Source organism: Chaetodon trifascialis, chromosome 22 (assembly GCF_039877785.1).
Source record: "Chaetodon trifascialis isolate fChaTrf1 chromosome 22, fChaTrf1.hap1, whole genome shotgun sequence".
NCBI lineage: Eukaryota > Metazoa > Chordata > Actinopteri > Chaetodontiformes > Chaetodontidae > Chaetodon > Chaetodon trifascialis.
In genome coordinates, this window is record NC_092077.1 from 7,289,526 (window position 1) to 7,307,752 (window position 18,227).

General features: G+C 41.4%; 1 protein-coding gene across 1 annotated transcript in view; it reads right to left on the minus strand.

Moving 5' to 3' along the window:
• The window catches only part of sox5 (SRY-box transcription factor 5), a 223,638-nt gene extending 205,411 nt beyond the window's left edge, over window positions 1-18,227 (minus strand). The window contains exon 1 of the mRNA XM_070991612.1: window positions 18,061-18,227. The gene's annotated coding sequence lies outside the window, so the exon portion shown is untranslated. The remainder of the gene's footprint in view (window positions 1-18,060) is intronic.

The window sequence follows — 18,227 nt, forward strand, 5'->3', positions numbered from 1 at the left end:
GTGTGTGTGTGTGTGTGTGTGTGTGTGTGTGCGTGTGTTTGTGTGTGTGTGTGAGAGGTGGTGGTGGTGTTGGATCAGAGGGAAGTGGTGCTCAGTCTGGCACATGCACCGCTTCAGACACACACGTTTAACATGGAAGCGCACACACATTGTATTTTGTGACCCACTATTAGGGATGCCCATTAACAATCTGAGCATACAGTAAAAAGACAGCACAAGTATGCGAGGAGATAACAGGTGGAGATGACAAACAAGAAAACACACACACACACACACACTCAAATTTACACGTGCATAACAATTCAAAGAAATCGCCTGTTCTGTTGAACATATGGCAGAGTTAAACAGCCCCTAACTGTTCCGTTATTCTGTCTTTCTACAGGGGACATCGTTATGTCAACTTTAAGTCTTTAAATCTTTTTTGTCTTCAAAAGCAGAGTGCAGTCAACTGGCTTTTAATTGTCTTTGCTTTTTTACATAGTAGAGAAGAAGAAAGAAAAATACATATGAGACATTTTCTCCATAAATTGCAGAAAACAGTGAAAGCACTCACAGAGTGAACTCTGGACTCCATGTAACCCAAATCAAACGTGTCTCCAGCATTCAGGTTTAAAAGAAAACACCTTGTCCAAGAATGACTCAACGGAGCTGGAGTGGCCCTCACAGAAGTGGGGAGGCAGTAGTAGCACACTTAAAAGTCTGCACAGATTCAGATTCATTTATTGTCCATTAAACGTATATAAAGTGGAAATTCATCTTTGGCACTGGCATATGGAACAATGCACACCACAATACATTACAATACAAAATAATTCTTTTTTAAAGATAAGCTGAAATCTTAAAGTGACACATTTGCAGAAACATTTCTGAGGAACAACAGTTAAATAAACTGCATTTATCTGTGATGCCAGATAAATGCATTTCCTGGGAAATCCTCATCCACAGGAATGGCTGACTCCACCATTAACAATGACAACTACTATTCTGAGAGGTAATAACAGTTATGTTTTTGTAGTAACCACTCTGCAGTGACACCTAGCCTATATTAACTATACTCAGCTGATGCTGAACCTTTAATTGAGGAACAGAATCCTCCAAACCAGAGGCGGCTAACATTTCTTTCAGGAATGTGTCTTAGAAAGTTCTCTTAACTTCGGCCATTCTGGTGTTGTGCAGACACCCCATGGGCTTTAAATTTAACTGTGTGTTGAAGAGACTTGTTTTATTCAACCTCCAAAACTTAGGAAGATATGAGAAATTGTGGTAATGAAATTCAGCAGACACCATTCCGTCTGCATACATCACAAATTCAAAAATGTCAATAACATAACAATATAAATAAATCACAACTTCTGGTTTGACTTTTGTCACTATCAGTACATTCAATCTTTGAGGAGCATTTGCATTAATATACACACTGCATGTGTCATGTACACACACACACACACACACACACACACACACACACACACACACACACACACACCTGGGGCTGAAAAGGGAACAGATTGTCTCCTTCCATCTCTGAGTCATCATATCACAGCCTGCAGCTCCTCTGGTTGAGTTCACACTGTTCTGCTAAAACTGACAGAAGTCAACTGAGCCCAGCTAGATCAGAGTGAGTGGACGAGTCTGAACTACACTGGACTGGACAGGACAGGACAGGACAGGACAGGACAGGACAGGACAGGACAGGACTGGGCTTAACTCGCCCAGCAAAGAGATATCGTCCAGTTTAACCAGTGAATTTAGGCTCTGGGTGCTACAGTCAATATTTGGCTTTCAGGAGTGTGGCTGTGTGTGTGTGTGCACGCCCTGGGAAGAAGGAGGATTTAAGAGTTAGTGTGTTCTTATTTCTGTCTCGCATACACCACCATACACACACATACGCATAAACACACACACTCACAGACACACACAAACACAGAAATACCCACACACAGACTACAGAAGTGGCACCTGAAGGCTGTTTGATCCGAGCTGTACAGGATTTTCCTCTTGTCTAAACTCACTATCATTGTCAAAGAACTTCTCCTGTTCTCTTGCAGATACAAACACACAATTTGTAAATGAAGCATGCAATGACATACATTGCTGAGAATCTTGAATGTCATGTGCAACGTAATCATATTAAAACCAGTACAAATACTTTTCCTTTGTCTTCATCTTGAAATGACATCCACAATATAGTACACACACACACATCCACACACCCACTCCAGGCTGTACACACGTAAAGATACACACATGTGCTGTACACACTCGCAAACTGGCCCACTTCCCATCTCAAAACCAAGTGACTGAGAGAACACACAAACATGTGTCATCTTTTTCTCAGACACAACGCTCATAAAACTCACAATCTTCAGTGATTGTGTTTACAACCAGGACAGAGGAGCGGGCTGCTTGAATGGCAGAGGCGACAGGGGCCAATTTTAACAACGTACACAATGCACTACATTAGAGCCGCGCTCTCCCGTCTGGCCGCAACAAAACATTCACTTATCTATATGATAATAGGAGGGTGCAGAGCTCAACGTGACAACAAGAGAGAGACGCATCACAATGCCGAACAACGCCTGCAGACAGAGTGATCCGAGATGTAATCTGCTCCAAAGAGAACAGGGAGAGGAAAGAGAAAGGAAGAGGGAGATACACGTCTTTATGTGCGACACAATTTGGAGTTGCGTGGATTGACAATGAAGCTGTCAACAACAAAGCGCAGACAACAGCCTATTGTGAGGGAAGATATCTGTGGAGGAGATATTGATGCTGAAAGGGGGATGAAATACAGGAGACAGCGTGATACAGGAAGTACTGACGGTCTTTAGAATTTCAGCTGGTGAGTGTGAGCGAGTATGATTGAAGACTTGATGCAGGTTGGATGAATCACAGCGTTTCTCTCTAATGTTTAATGTATGTTTGAACACATAGAACCAACTCTGCGTGCAGCAAGAAGTAGGAAAATGGTGTAAAAGAGGATGTTTGCACCTGCTGTGTGTGTGTGCATGTGTTTTCATGTCTGTGAGTTTGAATGTGTGTGTACGACAAGCCTGTGTACTGAACTTCAATGGAATATTTCAACATTGTGGGAACGCTTGTTTTACACTCTTTTTTCAACCTCATATCTATGTATGGTGAACAGAGCTGCAGTCAGGATGTGTTTAGCTGAGCTTAGCATGTAGACTGGGGAAACAGCTAGCCTAACTAACTAACTAACAAACTAACTGAAATGTGGTATATAGTTGGATGGATAAAGTCCTCAAGAAATAACTCCTACACACAAATAGTCATTTTTTTTAAGGCCAAGATCAGAGTACACAATATTTTTGTACTTTAAGATGGTCACTAGAGTTGTAACATCTTGCCGTGGCTTGGCAGATAGACATGGCGGACTACACCAAAAGGCCCACTTTACTGCTCCAGCTGACAACACTAACAGCAAAAGTTTCCAAGTGTAATCATTGTTTTTGTAGATGAAAGCCGAGCGGGAGTCATTCATTTTAACAGCGGTTTGTCTTTTTCCTCTCTAGTCACGCTCAGTACTGTAGGTGACGTGACACACACACAGGTGTGATTATTCAGTATAATCCTCCCGCCTCAAGACTGATGAATGGGTACAGGGTCACTGAAATTAAATAAAACATTGTTCCTCTTTCACTTCATGTTCACAGCTGTGTGCGGAGACACACTTTATGTTCTTACAGGTCAACGTCATGGAACATGCCGAAGTTAGCAAACTAAGCGAGACGGGGCAAAGTAGGATCAAAAGTTCATTTTTCTTCCAGTTACCCAACATCTGTCAGGTAATTATCAGGCTGATGGTGTGTAGCCTGATCTTAGCATTAAACAAACAAGAAACATGAACAAAAGAAAAGAGGTGTCAGTAGGTGTGAAACTGGTCTACCTGTCTCCACAGCTAAGCTAGGCTAAACGCATCCTGGCGTCTGAACTCCAGCTTCTGCAGATTCATCTCAGCCTACTTCCCAAAATATTGACCTTTTCCTTTAAAGCTGGCTCGCCTTCTGCGGGACAATGAGACAAAATAATCAGAGAAGGAAAGAAGGAGAAAGAGTGAGAGAAGTAGAGGAGAAATCACAAAGGAATTACACTTTCTCTTGGCTCATATGATCTATTATTAATCCAATTTTGCACAGACCCTTACATTTTTTGGGGGGAGAAAAATCACATTGAGCAAATTAATGAGGTAAACGTAATGATCTGAGATGATCAAAGGATATCAGTGTTGGGCAAAGTATAGCCACCAATTAGTAAAACAAGCGCAGGAAAGGGACTAAAATATGCACCACCGCGCTTGATGAAAAGACAGGGTCAGAGAGAATGGACTAATTTCACAAAACGAAACGACGTGCACCAAGACAAGCCCGTGTGTGTGTGTGTGTGTGTGTGTGAGTGTGTGTGTGTGTGTGTGTGTGTGAGTGATGGGGGGGGTATGCGGGTCATGTTTAGATTCCCCCTGGGTCTATGAGCAGAGAGAGTCAGGGAGGTCCCATAAGAGCAGCAGGAAAAGAGCTGGCTTTACTTTGATAACAATAATAAGGTATCTCTCTCTCTCTCTCTCTCCTTTTTTTTAATCCCACTTTGGCACAATGAGCACTGCCGTTCTCGTTTGATCCATGAAAGAAGCTTGTTATGTTTTTTTGAAGAGTTTGATGCACAAAGGAAAAGGAGGAAAAAAAAAGTTTGGAAATAGGCTGCGTCTGTCCGACTTGGACTTCGGTTCATTAGGAAGGCCTCAAGGGGTGTACTTCTTTTTGTCGGTTCTTGTTTTGTTATTTTTTTATTTTGGGGGGATTTTTTGTTTGTTTGTTTTTAAGGGCGGAACTGCTTGACCCACCGATTGTGTACAAGGTTCCATAGTGTGTGCATGTGTGTAAAAATGGTCTGTTACATTGAAAAAAGGGGAAAAAGGGCCGAAGATTTCCACTGGAATGTTAACTAATTGTGCTGACCCTTTAATATCGTGAAGCTCAAGCAGATAGATAGACAAAAAGTCTCTTCTCAAAAATTGAAAATAATGAGAGCTGTGAAATCATGAGGCAGCAGTCACTTGGCTTCTTTCCTGCTTGACACCAAAAACTGTGACAGGTCAGATTCCCGTGAAGCTAGAGGATAAACTGCAGGAAAATTTACAGGTGAGGCACAGCACAGCACGCCCGCAGACTACTCGCCATCCAGCCCGTGCTCTCACGGATATCGAAGTTTGTGATCTGTCAAAATAAAGAACGAACCATGACAGAACATATTGCTTGACATAGAGCTAAAACTCAGAACAAATTTTCTCCAGAACTCCAGGAGCGTGAGGAGGGAGATGAAGATCTGAGTGGATGAGAAAAGGTACGTAAAGGTCGACTGCTGGTGGTTTGCTATGTGGAATGGGTGACGGAAGTTTCATGCTCAACCCCACAGCCTTTCAACCTGCAAACAGGAAAGGCCTATGAATAGTTTGCTGCATTAGGTCAACAATTCATTCATTCACGTTCATTCATTCAACAATGGTTTTATTTATAGGACAGCCCCAACTGAGTTGCAATCCCGGGGGCTAACTGAATGCAAACCATGTTTATGTGAGATAAAAGTGATGTATGACTGGTGCTTACACACTGTCAAGACATCGATATTGTTAGACAGAACTTCCATACATGTTAGACATTATATAGTCACCTGTGAACACAACTTGAGAAAATAATCTTAAAGGATGACTTAACTTAAAGTTTGAGGTCAAAAACACACACCCTAATGCTTTCTTTCTCCCTAGGACCCCCCTCATCATGCCATTAAATGACAACTCAAAGCACTAACTAGCAAAGACTAAAGCTCCTACTAAGCTCATGGAGACTTCAGTGTTATGTCACACTCTTTTCTCCTTTTCTCCTGACTGGTCTCCCCTCCTCTCCTTTTCTCCTTCAACCAGGCATCCCAACCAGTGTCTCATCCTGCAACATATACTGCAGTTCTCCTGTCCCAGTTTCATTCTCTATTTTTAAGGAGATTTGCCGTCTTTTAAAGTCAAATATTGTAACAGCTCACTTACTAAAAGCCTCCATGGGGAATGAAAGCACACCGCACATCTCTCAATTTAATAACAATGGATCACTTCGCGCTTACACAACAGAGGAGACACAGGAGGAGGTTGGGGGGGGGGGTTAACGGTTCCCTCTGATGAATTTTAATCCTGACCTCAAAAATAAAAAAAAGACAACAGAGAGGAGGGGGGCTGGTGTTTTGGTTTCATTCTCATTTTTTATTCTTGCTTTGTGTATTCTCCTAAGCCTCTGCATGACTGTGTGCTAGAGGGAGACAATGTAGGGACAAGCCACTTAAGCCCATTAGTCTAATAATTCATATGTCTTGGCAGCGCACTCCTCAGCCTCATCCAAAGTCTGCAGAGAGACTCTGAGAAAGAGCAAGCGATAGATCATTAGATAGATGGATAGAGAAAGAGAAAGAACAAAATGGGGATACAGACTACAAAGGAGAGAAAGACAAGGAGACTCCTCAGCTTTTATCAAGTACATTGATGAGATGAATCCAACTTTAAAGCAATCTCTTTACTAATGAGAGGTGGATTAAATAAAAGGTGGCGCAACTCACTATCAAGCCTATCACAACAATGTCGACAAAAATCATCTAATGTCATGACACTGAAAACAGGATACCGTCTCTACTCACACCATCAAGTTTAGTTAGCTAGTTAAGGCACTGTGCGGAGTTTCTGATCACTAAAAGTACTTTGGAGCAATCCAACAAGCACTTCCGCTCCACATTAACAGGCTAGGTGTGCTGAGACGAGAAAGTGAGCTCTGTTTTTCTATTCCATTCTTCTATCTGCTGGTAAATTATCTTGCTTTCTCTTTGTTTTCTTGAGACGAGATATATTAAGTCATGATCATTAAAAAATAATTGCAAGCAAAGCCATTCTCAGCTTCAAAAGAAACTGCAAGCATGTTATTTGTAATAGTTTTCTAGAACTGATATATGTAATGGTGTGGGAAATCTCAGCATTAACAAAGAGAAGTTTTTACAGCAGGAGCTTTTAGTGTGCAGGCTTTCTTTGATTTTTGCAAAATGAAGACAAACTGGCATATGAACAGATCGCACTGCTCCAGGAATTAGTAAAATAATAACACGATATGACAGTATCGTCATAAAACAAGTCCATTAAGAGTCAAGAGACGATTAAGACTGAATTATCGCCCCGTCCTCCCCCTCAGAGATCTAGAGATCTGGACAACCCTTGATAAACTGTGTTCTTAATGCGCAGTTTATTTCAGAGAGGTCATGTCGGATTAAGCATAAGTGACGAAAACATCCACTTCTCAATTGTTTTGCAGGCTGATTTTGTAAGCCTATTAAAACATTCAGTAAGTGTTTTTTTGATCGTTGTTTATTTCACAATTTCTTTCACCAAAATAAACTCTGTTTCAAGTGTACTAACATATCTGCGATACTGACGAACTGCTCCAATTTTCACTCGGCTGTGATATTTCATTACGCCACGCCAAGTCATGCAAACATACTCCAATAGAGAGAGAAGTGAGGGATATGCCCCAGCAATCCGCCACATGTTGGGGGAATTGTTTACTGCTTCCTGTCTTGTACGAGATCAACACCCCGTTAAAGCACTGACACTCAAACACACACGGCTTTCTCACCTGAGCCCTCCCTGAGTATATGTGTGTATACGTGTGTGTGTGTGAGAGAGAGAGAGAGAGACAGAGACAGAGAGAGAGAGAGAGAGAGCACCTCATCAGTCGCATTGGGAAAATACGATTCAGGGACTGACAGATGTCTTTCTCTGTCTGACTCTTAACTGCATCTAACAATGTGTCTCGCTCTGTGGGCCTCAGGAGTTGTGCACACTGACTACAACTCACACTAACACACTCAAGCACATACTGTGTCTATGTACAGTACATGTTTGAGTTTTCAACTGTCCAAAATGGAGCGGAAACCAATCCCTGATCCTACAGCCTGATAACAAGATCCACCGCTGCCAAGCAGTAGCAACTGAATGACTGTAAATAGCAGTCACGCTTCACATTCAGTGCAGATACAGTAAGACTCAGCACAGACTGCAAGTGGCTCTTCCAATAACTTGAGGACAGAGGTTGGAGGAGTCTGCATACTGAATAGCTCAGAAATGAAGAGGTCAGATAATCCATAGCTATAAGTGCAATATGTCAGATATAAGGATCTTCACGACGACTCACTTCCCTGACCTTTAAACTGAAGTTTAAAAGTAAGAAAATAGTCAGAAAACAGCCAAAATTGAGCACATTCTAATCTTGCCCAAAAAAATAATGCATATATTACAAGAGCCATTTTAAACCATTCTTCAATAACCAAATCACACTTTAAATGCTGCTGAAATGTATAGCACCATACATCAGGGTGCCAGGATTTTTTTCAATTTCCCAGACAAATGGGAGAAATTACAGTCAAATATCACCTAAGTTTACAGACCTTCTCACCCATGTTTTTGTGTGTAAGTGACAAATGGGGACACAGATTGTCCAGTATTAAACGAGAGCACTGCAGCCGGCAGCAACACAATCCTTGGGGACAATTGCGCCCGTCACTTTATATCCACTAAAGCTGTTTGATCTTACCACTCAGATTGTTATTCTATGTCTGACATCATTATGGAAAGGATCCCTACAGAGACAGACTTTGTTGTTAAACAGAAGGATCATTTTAGTTCAAGCAGAAATGAGAATTAAAATGGGAATAAAACATGTCAGACTTTAACAGATTTAGGTTAAAAACAGTAATTACTGAATAACAGAACTGAGTTATTCTGTAATTTAAATGTACAGATTGATAAAATAATAAAAACTAGCTAGTCGACTGATCACACACACCCCCAGTCAAAGATCAAAGTTAAGTTACTTGATCTTTCCCATTTGTTATATACTGTGTAAATTACAGGCAGATCTCTCTAATGGAGAAAAATTATTTTCCCTCAATAATTTTCTGTAGGTCTGTTCAGCCCTTACTAATGGTCTAAGACAGCACCGCTCAATAAAAGAAACGGTTCAGTAGTTTGCTTTAGCAGTGAAAAGCAGATTACAATCACACAGGAGAAGACTTTCTGCACCAACACAACAGTTTTACGGTGAAATCTCTTCAGCCTTGAACAGCTTCAACTTTTACAGTGGCAGGCTTCTACAATTCCTCAAATGCAGATGAGCAAGGAGAGAAAAGTCTGTCTCTAAACTCTTAATGAGAAAGACACACAGCTCAAGGAAGTTCCCGCAGCCAAAGTCACACAGGCACACACTTACACACACTGCGCTCAAGCCATAAAGGCAGGCATTAGCTGGCAGGAAGCTGAGACATGTAAGGCTTGTTAGAAAGGAAACGGCAGGAGACGAGAGTCTGGCACATACACATACAGAAAGACTGTGTACTGGATGACTATTTCATGACAACATATGTGAAGAAAATATGAAACTTTTCCTCAAAAATGTATCCTGCACTGAAGGCTGATATGAATATATACACATCTTCTCTATACTACAAAAGTATGACTGATGTGAGTGTGTTTCACTTTCATTAAAATGTAGATGAAAGATGAACACGTATAATGAATTATATTTTAAAGGTTGATTATACCTTGTGTGTTTTCACGGCCATATTATGCAGTACACAAAAAGCCTACTTATAACTCAATAACGTCTCTGTGCGGCTGTGCTTAGGCGGTGGTTTGAGCTAAATGCTAATTTCAGGGCGCCAATGTGCTCACAATGACAATGCTAGCATGCTGCTGATAAGCAAGTGTAATGGTACCATGTTCACCATTTTGTCTTAACGTTTACCAACCAGCAGTCAACACAAAGTACAGGCGAAGCTGATGGGAGTTTTGCAGGTATCTGGTCATAAACTAAAGAACAGGGCAGGTTGATATTTTGACATGATGGTGATGCCAGATGAAAGCTCAGGAAATACTTTACAGCCCACTTACATGGGTTTTAACAGCCTTAAATACATGCTCTGTATGCCCATCAAAGTTGCATCCCTTCAGTCACTTTGCTGAGGAGATTCATGCTACTGAACAAAAAAAAGATTACTATCCAAACCAAATAACGACAACTTTCAAGTCAGCTCAGATTCTGAAGAGTTTAAAAAAGTACCAAAAACATTACCTGGGTTTCATGGTAGAATAACTAGATAAAAAGAAAAAACGACTGTGTTTTGTGAGAGGACTGTATGTATGCCATTTTGTCACAGCTTAACAAAGCAACAATTGTAGTGATAGTACAATAAAAGCTGAATTCAAGGACTGCCAAGGAATTCATTTTGTACAGAACACAAAATTTAGACCGACATAACAGCAAAAGCAAACAATAAGATTTGTTGATTGAGGGAATGGAAAACTGTGGCTTGCTGGAAGATGAGAAATCTATCTTACAAAAAAATCACTGGCAGGAATGTAAAGTGCACAGTCCTACTGAATATCTTCAACACTTCATGTTTGACTAATCCTCATTCAAACTTCAGAACTTCATTTTAAATGCTAATCAAGACTCCAACGTTTCCAAAGGTAATAAATATGGTCAAGTGTTGGGAAGGGTAGATCTGAATGCACAGTATATGTGAGACAATCACACTATAGCATTACTTCTACTTAACCATCCTTTAATAAATGCATAAGCAGTGTCTTAAACTCACTGATAGATCCCAAGGACACAGTTAATTGCATGTATGAATACTTAAGCAACAGCAATGAATACCACAAACAAAGTTCTTTTATTACTATTAAAGCAAAATTCATGTCATGTCTCAGACAACTACCTCTCTACTATCTTTCCCTCTCTCTCCTCTACTCATCCACCAGCTTTCTCTTGCTTTCCGGGAGGCAGGGTAGTGATTGGCGGAAAAAAGCTTCCCTCGATCCAATCCCTAATCCCCAGCAGGCTTTAAAACATATGGATAGAGGAGGACCGGCAACAGCTCTCTCACTGTCCTGTTCTGAGCTCTCGCTTCTTCTCTCTCTCTCTCCCCCGCTCTCTCTTTCCTGCAGTAGCAGCAGCAGTGACAGAGGCAGAGAGGAGATGGTGCACGGGGAAAAGCAGAAAAAGGTACCAGCCACGTCTGCCCTGCTCTGTGCGCTCTGCGCCTTGGAGAGACGAGTCACACTGCCAACGCACCCTTACTGCCATCGCTTCTGCAACTTGCATATGGTGGGATCTAATTCTATCTCTGTTACAACTTACCGGATGCCGTGTGGCGAAGGAGACTGTCTTTCCTGTGACTCTGTCTCTATCCGTCTCTCCCAGGGAAAGGCAGAGAGGTGATGGAGGTCGGGGAGGCTGCTGCTGCTGCTGGTGATGGTGGTTTGGGTGCTCACATTGATTTGTGTCACTTCTCTGTCTCTCCCTCGCCACTCCACCTCTTTGCCGCTCTCTCTCTTCACTTCACTTCACATTACACACACATGCATGCACACACACACAAACACACACACACACACACCAAGGTTTGGGCAAATTACACAAAGCTGAGGCACCAAGAGAAGGGGACGTCAATTTGTTTACTCTCCAGAACGAGCACCGCCACAGAGGCAGAACAGCCACCAATGGCACAGCAGGCCAGCCAGCACCACAGAGCAGCTCAAAACAGTTGTCAACTTCTACCACACAGTAGACCAAAAAGCTACACCAACACATGCTCTTTATAATATATCATAATGAAGAGAATTTATGAGCATCCCAAGAATTAACGATTGCAGTCTGCAGTGGTCCCAGAGGCTCTGCGGTTATTAGAATACAGTTGCGCAGCCATATTGGTCAGAGCTAATAATGCAAACAGGATTGAAAATATAGTAGGCAGATGTGGCCTGAAGCGAGATGCAGCTGCAGACTGTCATGATGTATACTTTTAATGTGTCAGTATCAAGAGCTGTTATGCATATCAACTGCACCCAAGGCTTTGCTATCCATTTCACTCAGCTGCTTGAGCAAGCCAGAGTCCCACAATGCTCAACTGAGTGACAGGCAGGTTAGCAAACAAATGGGCTATTGCAGCTGTTACCTTGTAGCTAGTGATCTAACACAAACTCTAATCAAAATTTTGTATTAACAACTTAGGTTCACCAGGCAGCCAGAAACATGACACTCAAGTAATGCTAACACTGTGGCTAACACAAGAGGCAACTCTTTACTAACACACTTATTTTTATAAGAGGATAATATGTTAATGTTGTTTTTACAGTCTGTTCCACGAAATAGACTAAAAAAATACATTCATGGTACATAAAGACACTACATGGTATTAGCATTCCCATCTGTCCCATGCAATAGCTAGCATGACTCTTTTTTGCTAACCTCATGTTTTTCTGCTAGCTAGCCGAGGACGCTGCCTTCAGACAACTTGACATTGCTAACTTACAGTTTGTATTTTCATTTATTGATAAACAAATGATATCTCATTGGAAGTGACTGGTAAAACACGGTTAGCCTTCATAATTTGCAGTCTCGACATATATAGCGTTACAAAACGTTATGCTTTAACTTTTGTCCCCTTTTCACTTAGTAACGTTAACGGTCACTTTTCAGCGGCTTAACGTGACACGTAAAAGGCGTTTGAGTGACGCTAAAATTGTGTTTCCTCACTGTAAACTTACTGTCAAAGCAGAGGTCAGAAAAGTTGATACTTTAACTGTTTTCAAAACATATGCGCCAGCATGTAAACATATTAGCTTTGTGTTTTGACTTACCCGCCTGTAAACACGGCCGTACAGAATGTGCGCAACTACCTTGTCCTACGAATGACGCGCTAGCTCTGCGCACGTTACAGTGCCCGCCCTCTGCTTCTCCATTGGTCTGTACGGTTCCCTCCTAGCTCACTCATTGGTTTACCTAATGCTGCGCCTCAAAAAGAACAAGCCTCAGATTATACATAGATTTACCCTCACGTTTTTAATGAAGGCAATTATGTTTACACAACTTTTTAATCACTTGTCTGGAAATCATTCAGTAAGAGCTCATAACCTGAATAAATGAGAGGTGCAGAAAGTCACTGACTGGCTTCAAGCAGTGCTTTAACTGGAGTACAAAAAGGTTGCATAACTCAGAAGCAACCCAAATACAAAATAGGTGGACAGGTTATTAAAACATGAACTCCAATACCTGCTGGGCTCCATATTGGCAGATTATTGTGGAGATGATGGCAGAAATCTAATCCCTTATCCTGTAGCTTTCTAACTCAAGCCGACCTCAACAGCCTCCTTGGAAACAAATCAATCTTGCCTGAAATTTAGAAAAACTGTGTCTATTCTCTAGAAAGTGGCTGTATAATGAGTAATAAGTTAAAGTTACTTAGTTGGACAGAAATTTAACTGCCAATGAATACTTGTACTATTCAAGCAATGACAGCCTGTCCTCACCAGAAAAACGGTATAATAGGTCATCCATGTTTTACACAGCCTACGGCGAGGACGAGGGGACAGCTAAGGTCCAGTTCGACCTAAACCTAAGCAAAGTGCAACCGTTTCACAACATTAACCATGTGACAATGAAGAAGGTCCAGTGTGCCTGCCGCTGGTACTCACCAGTCACCAGATCTCCACCACATGAAACAGCCACTGAAGTGTTAGCCAACATTCTCCATCACCGTCATCAAAACATTCACCAAGGCGATATCTTTTGGAAGAATAATCTTCATCCCTCCTGATGCACAACAAAACAAGGAACAAGCGCTACTCATTGTCCTTACGTGAAATCTCTTGAAGTCTTTATGGGTACTACTAGCCAGCAGCAAAGCCCCACTAACACATTTTTTCTTACATTTTTCTTGAATCAATAACAACGGCCCTCTGAAAGACAGGAATGCTGTTGGTCTGCCCCTCCTCAGTGTGTGCTCACACACCCGAGACAAATACTTGTGTCAGTAGACTGTTGCTATTGATTTCATAAAATCCAAAAAGATAACTGCTGAGTGCTCACCCTACTTATTTGTGAGTTACAGAGACTTGGAGAGGGAGCACTGAAGCTGTTGTTGATGTCATGGGGGCCAACAAAGTACTAAGACACCTTGTTGGTTTTTCCTTTATTAATCTGTGTTCTAGTGTTAAAGATAATGCATTGTGTACAGATAAGGTGCTTAGATAATTGATTGAATAGTTGGTGTTTGCTTTATGATGCTCACCAGATACAGATCATTGTTTACCAAGCTTTTTATTTACTATACGTCACTGTTTCACTCAACCATATGACATGATTCACCCTATGCTCTGCTCACTGTACCTCCTTCTCTCCCTCTCTCTCTCCACCCATGTATGCTTACTTGTTTTCTAATGAGTGTTTTGCTGCCCACTGTACCTTGTAAATGCCACGGCATGCCTGTGCAGGGGCGAAAAAGGGCTCAGGGGCAATCAGCAAAAGCATGGGGGTAGAGCGGATGCGCTTCAAAGGCTGTCAAAACTATATTATATGGTTGATCCCTGTCCAATTCACTTTCACAGTTCAATAGTTACTGTATGTTAAAGCCGGAGAAAACAAAGGCGTATGCTCATTCTGAAGTTAGCCCACACAAGAGGCTTTGTATTTGTGTGTGTGTGTGTGTGTGTGTGTGTGTGTGTGTGTGTGTGTGTGTGTGTGTGTGTGTGTGTGTGTGTGTGAGAGAGAGAGAGAGAGAGAGAGAGAGAGAGAGAGAGAGAGTGAGTGTGTGTGTGTGTGATGGAGATGAGTTTGGTGGTCAAACAGGGTAACGTCTAAATCGAGTGACCGTATAGGTCAGGTTTGACACACTTTATTATTCATTCACTGTCTGTCCTCAGCTGCGCTTAACTCATCAGTACACACACACACACACACACACACACACACACACACACACACACACACACACACACACACAGCCTCCCCTAGGTGCAGCTTTTACTGCGCATATGCGCCTGGACGATGCACAAATGTCATGAGCAATAACTGGGATGTCACTCCAAATTCACTCTCCTCTCCTCAGCGTTTAGCAGTTAGGTAGCTCAGGGAACTCTCTCTCTCTCTCTCTCTCTCTCTCTCTCTCTCTCTCTCTCTCTCTCTCTCTCTCTCTCTCTCTCTCTCTGAGCATTGTCTGTCAATGTGCCCTAACTTCTGATGAAAGTCTACCTGTCTGATATTCTCAAAATGTCTCACACCAAAGATCAGTTCAGTTCATTTCAGCCACAAGAATCTGTATCATGGCCTGAGGTGCTCTGGGAAGAGAAGGCTGAAGAAGTGCCCCGCTCATACAGGCCGGTTTATCTCAGGCTCAATCGGGGAAGTTGGTACTCCTTTTCCTAGTTCCCTCCTTCCACCTGCATCCTTGGGTTAAAAAGGTGCATCCACAAATTTCAGATGGCAGGATTTGTTGGACTTCTGATGTTTTAGTCATTTTGTATATTTAAAAGGTCTGTGGGGAACTGCTGAATGTCTGTTAACATATTTATATGCATCATTTGGGTTTATTTCACCTCTTGCTCATCATAAGGTATGTGTCTCCTGTTTTGTGATTTTATGACTTTGTTCAGTCTTCAACAGACTGCAATAAAGTGAAGTAATTTAGGCACCTTTTCTTCTCTCTGCTGTCTGACTCCCTTGCATTTTGGTGTACTTTTAATGTTTTGACACTGTTCAGTTCAGTTGGTCTTTGCTGGCAAGATGCAAGGAACCTTAAAACAGTAACATTTTTCAAAGTTACCAATAAGACATGGCTACCGAAGTTGGATAGAAATAAACAAACATGTAGTTGAACAATAACATAAAAGACAAAAAAAAAAAAAAAAAAGTTACAGTTATCATTTTGCACTTAAACAAGTTATCAGCAGATCTGTATATTTGAATTTGACCACTTTTAGGATAATTTCATTCCTGACAACTTGCAGAGTGCTTTGAAACAGCACTTAAAGCATCAAGTTTGGAGCTAGAAAAGTCAAGCATTATTTTATGGGTCTGTGCTTTGCTAAGAAACTCAGAGAAATAGAGACAAAGATTCAAGGAATTTATCTGAATGGTTTAATAAAATTTTTTGGGTGGGGACGAAGGGTGGCGTGTCGTTGGAGGACTTGACCTCATGACTTCTGTATTACTAAAACCCCCACTACGACATCTTTTCGCGCTTATGTGACATACTAATCTGTTTTTTCACACAGCAATTTAGTCGTAAGAGTTTCCGTGTTTGGGTTTGTTTGGGACTTTTTCCAAAAACAGCGCTGGTCTTTTTATTTCAAAACTGGGCATAAGAAATGCCCTAATTTGTTTAAAGCTGCTCCAAATCAAGATCATGTGCAGCTGTCTCACTCTCCCTCGCACAGTTGCATGAATGTCAATGTGTGTGTGTGTGTGTGTGTGTGTGTGTGTGTGTGTGTGTGTGTGTGTGTGTGTGTGTGAGGGATGGGGATCAGGAAGCGTTAGCCGTAACACGAGCATAACTTTTAATGCTCTATCTGAGAAGGATCTTATTGTCAATTTCCTCTCTTTTGTTGGAGCACAAAGCAGTCTCTCACCATTTCCACGAACTCCTTTCAAGTTAGTGGAGTTTTTTTTTATGATGCCATTTAACTTGCACAATCTGTTCAAAAATTCAAGGAGAAAAAAAAATGTTTGATGTCATTTGTTCCTTACAGAAAAATTACATTATGTATAACCACTAATTATATTACCATTATAGATCAAAAGTATAGAATTCAATGTTATGGGGAAACTCATGATTTCCAGAAAATAGCTTTGTTGCCTGTCTTTAATATTATTAACAACAGTAACAGGCACAGGCACACACAGACACACATGAGCATCATATATTACTTGTGAGTAGCTAGCACAGCTACCTTCTCAGGATTTGGCAGCCTGTGCCAGACCCCTGGGGCCTGAAGCTTAAGAGCCTGGCCAAATGACACCCTGCTGGGGCAACAAGGCTCCTGGAAGAGCTGGGATGATGTATGGGCAGAGTTGAAGGAGATACTGGCTAATGAATTACCAAAGACATTTGTAGTTTATATCAAGGTAACCCGACAAGGAACAATGTTTAATGTGAAGACAGATATCTGGTTAATGTCTGTTAGCAGTCACCAAGAAGGAAACCACCAGGAAATGGGGCAAGGCGGGCCCTCTCAAACACTGGTTGGGCACTGATAAGGGGATATTTGATGTGGAAAGAGTCACATTGAGAATACAAGGAATTTATTGAGAAATGGGATAAATGGACTGCTTATAAGACTCTTCACAGACATCCTGAGTTATATTGATCTGCTGTGTATCTCACTGACGTGACTTAGGTTTATTCTGTGTTCGCTAAATGAAAAATACTAAAACTGAAGATTAAAAAAAAAAATAGAGTTAAGCGCAAATCAGTCTTCCGTTGGCTAATAGCCGGAGCAACTGAAGTGAATGAGTTCATTACAGAAACATCCATCTCACAAGTATATTCATTTCTCCTTCAAGATCAAAACGCTCTTGCCTGCATTGAAGTTGAACTTGCGCTGCAAACTCCTTTGAGATAAGTGTTAGCATCTTGAGACAAGCGAAGACGAGTCAGATCAGTCCAGCAGTGCATCATTTCACTAATCTCAAAGGAAAATGCACCTTGAACTTCTCAGTGATCAAGTGAACTATAAATCGCTGCAGAGATGCTGCCAGTATCATCGCAGAATGTCTATTGACGAACTTGTTAAAAGGGTAAAGATGCTTATGTTTTATATTTATGGGCTGTTTTGTACCTGCCACACAAAGGCAGGCGGTCAAGCAGAAAGGTGGCGCATAAACACACATGTACACAAATGAACGAACAAATCAAATTGTAGGTTGTTGGATAAATACTGTCTGCAATTTTTGATGACGCAGCAGACAAACTGTGAAAGTACTATAGAGAAAATTGCAAATAACATAACACCGGTAATAACATTTCCTTTTAAATGATCCAATGTACACAAGTCAACATTTTAAACTCATGTCTGAAGTATAAACATGCACAATTCAAATCCTGCATTTCAGAAAACTTTTGATATCAACTATATTTCACAGAGAGAAGAGATCATTTTGTGAAACGTGTCAGTGATCTTACCTCCTGTCATGTACTGTAACTCCTCCGTTGAATCTTGCTCACATAGCTCAGGCTTATTCACCCTCTAGTGACTGGAAACCAGCATTACAATTACACCACAGCAGTCTCCAGTTATTAGGAAGCAGCTTTCCCTTCAGCTTACGCTGCTATTTCTACACATATGCGCT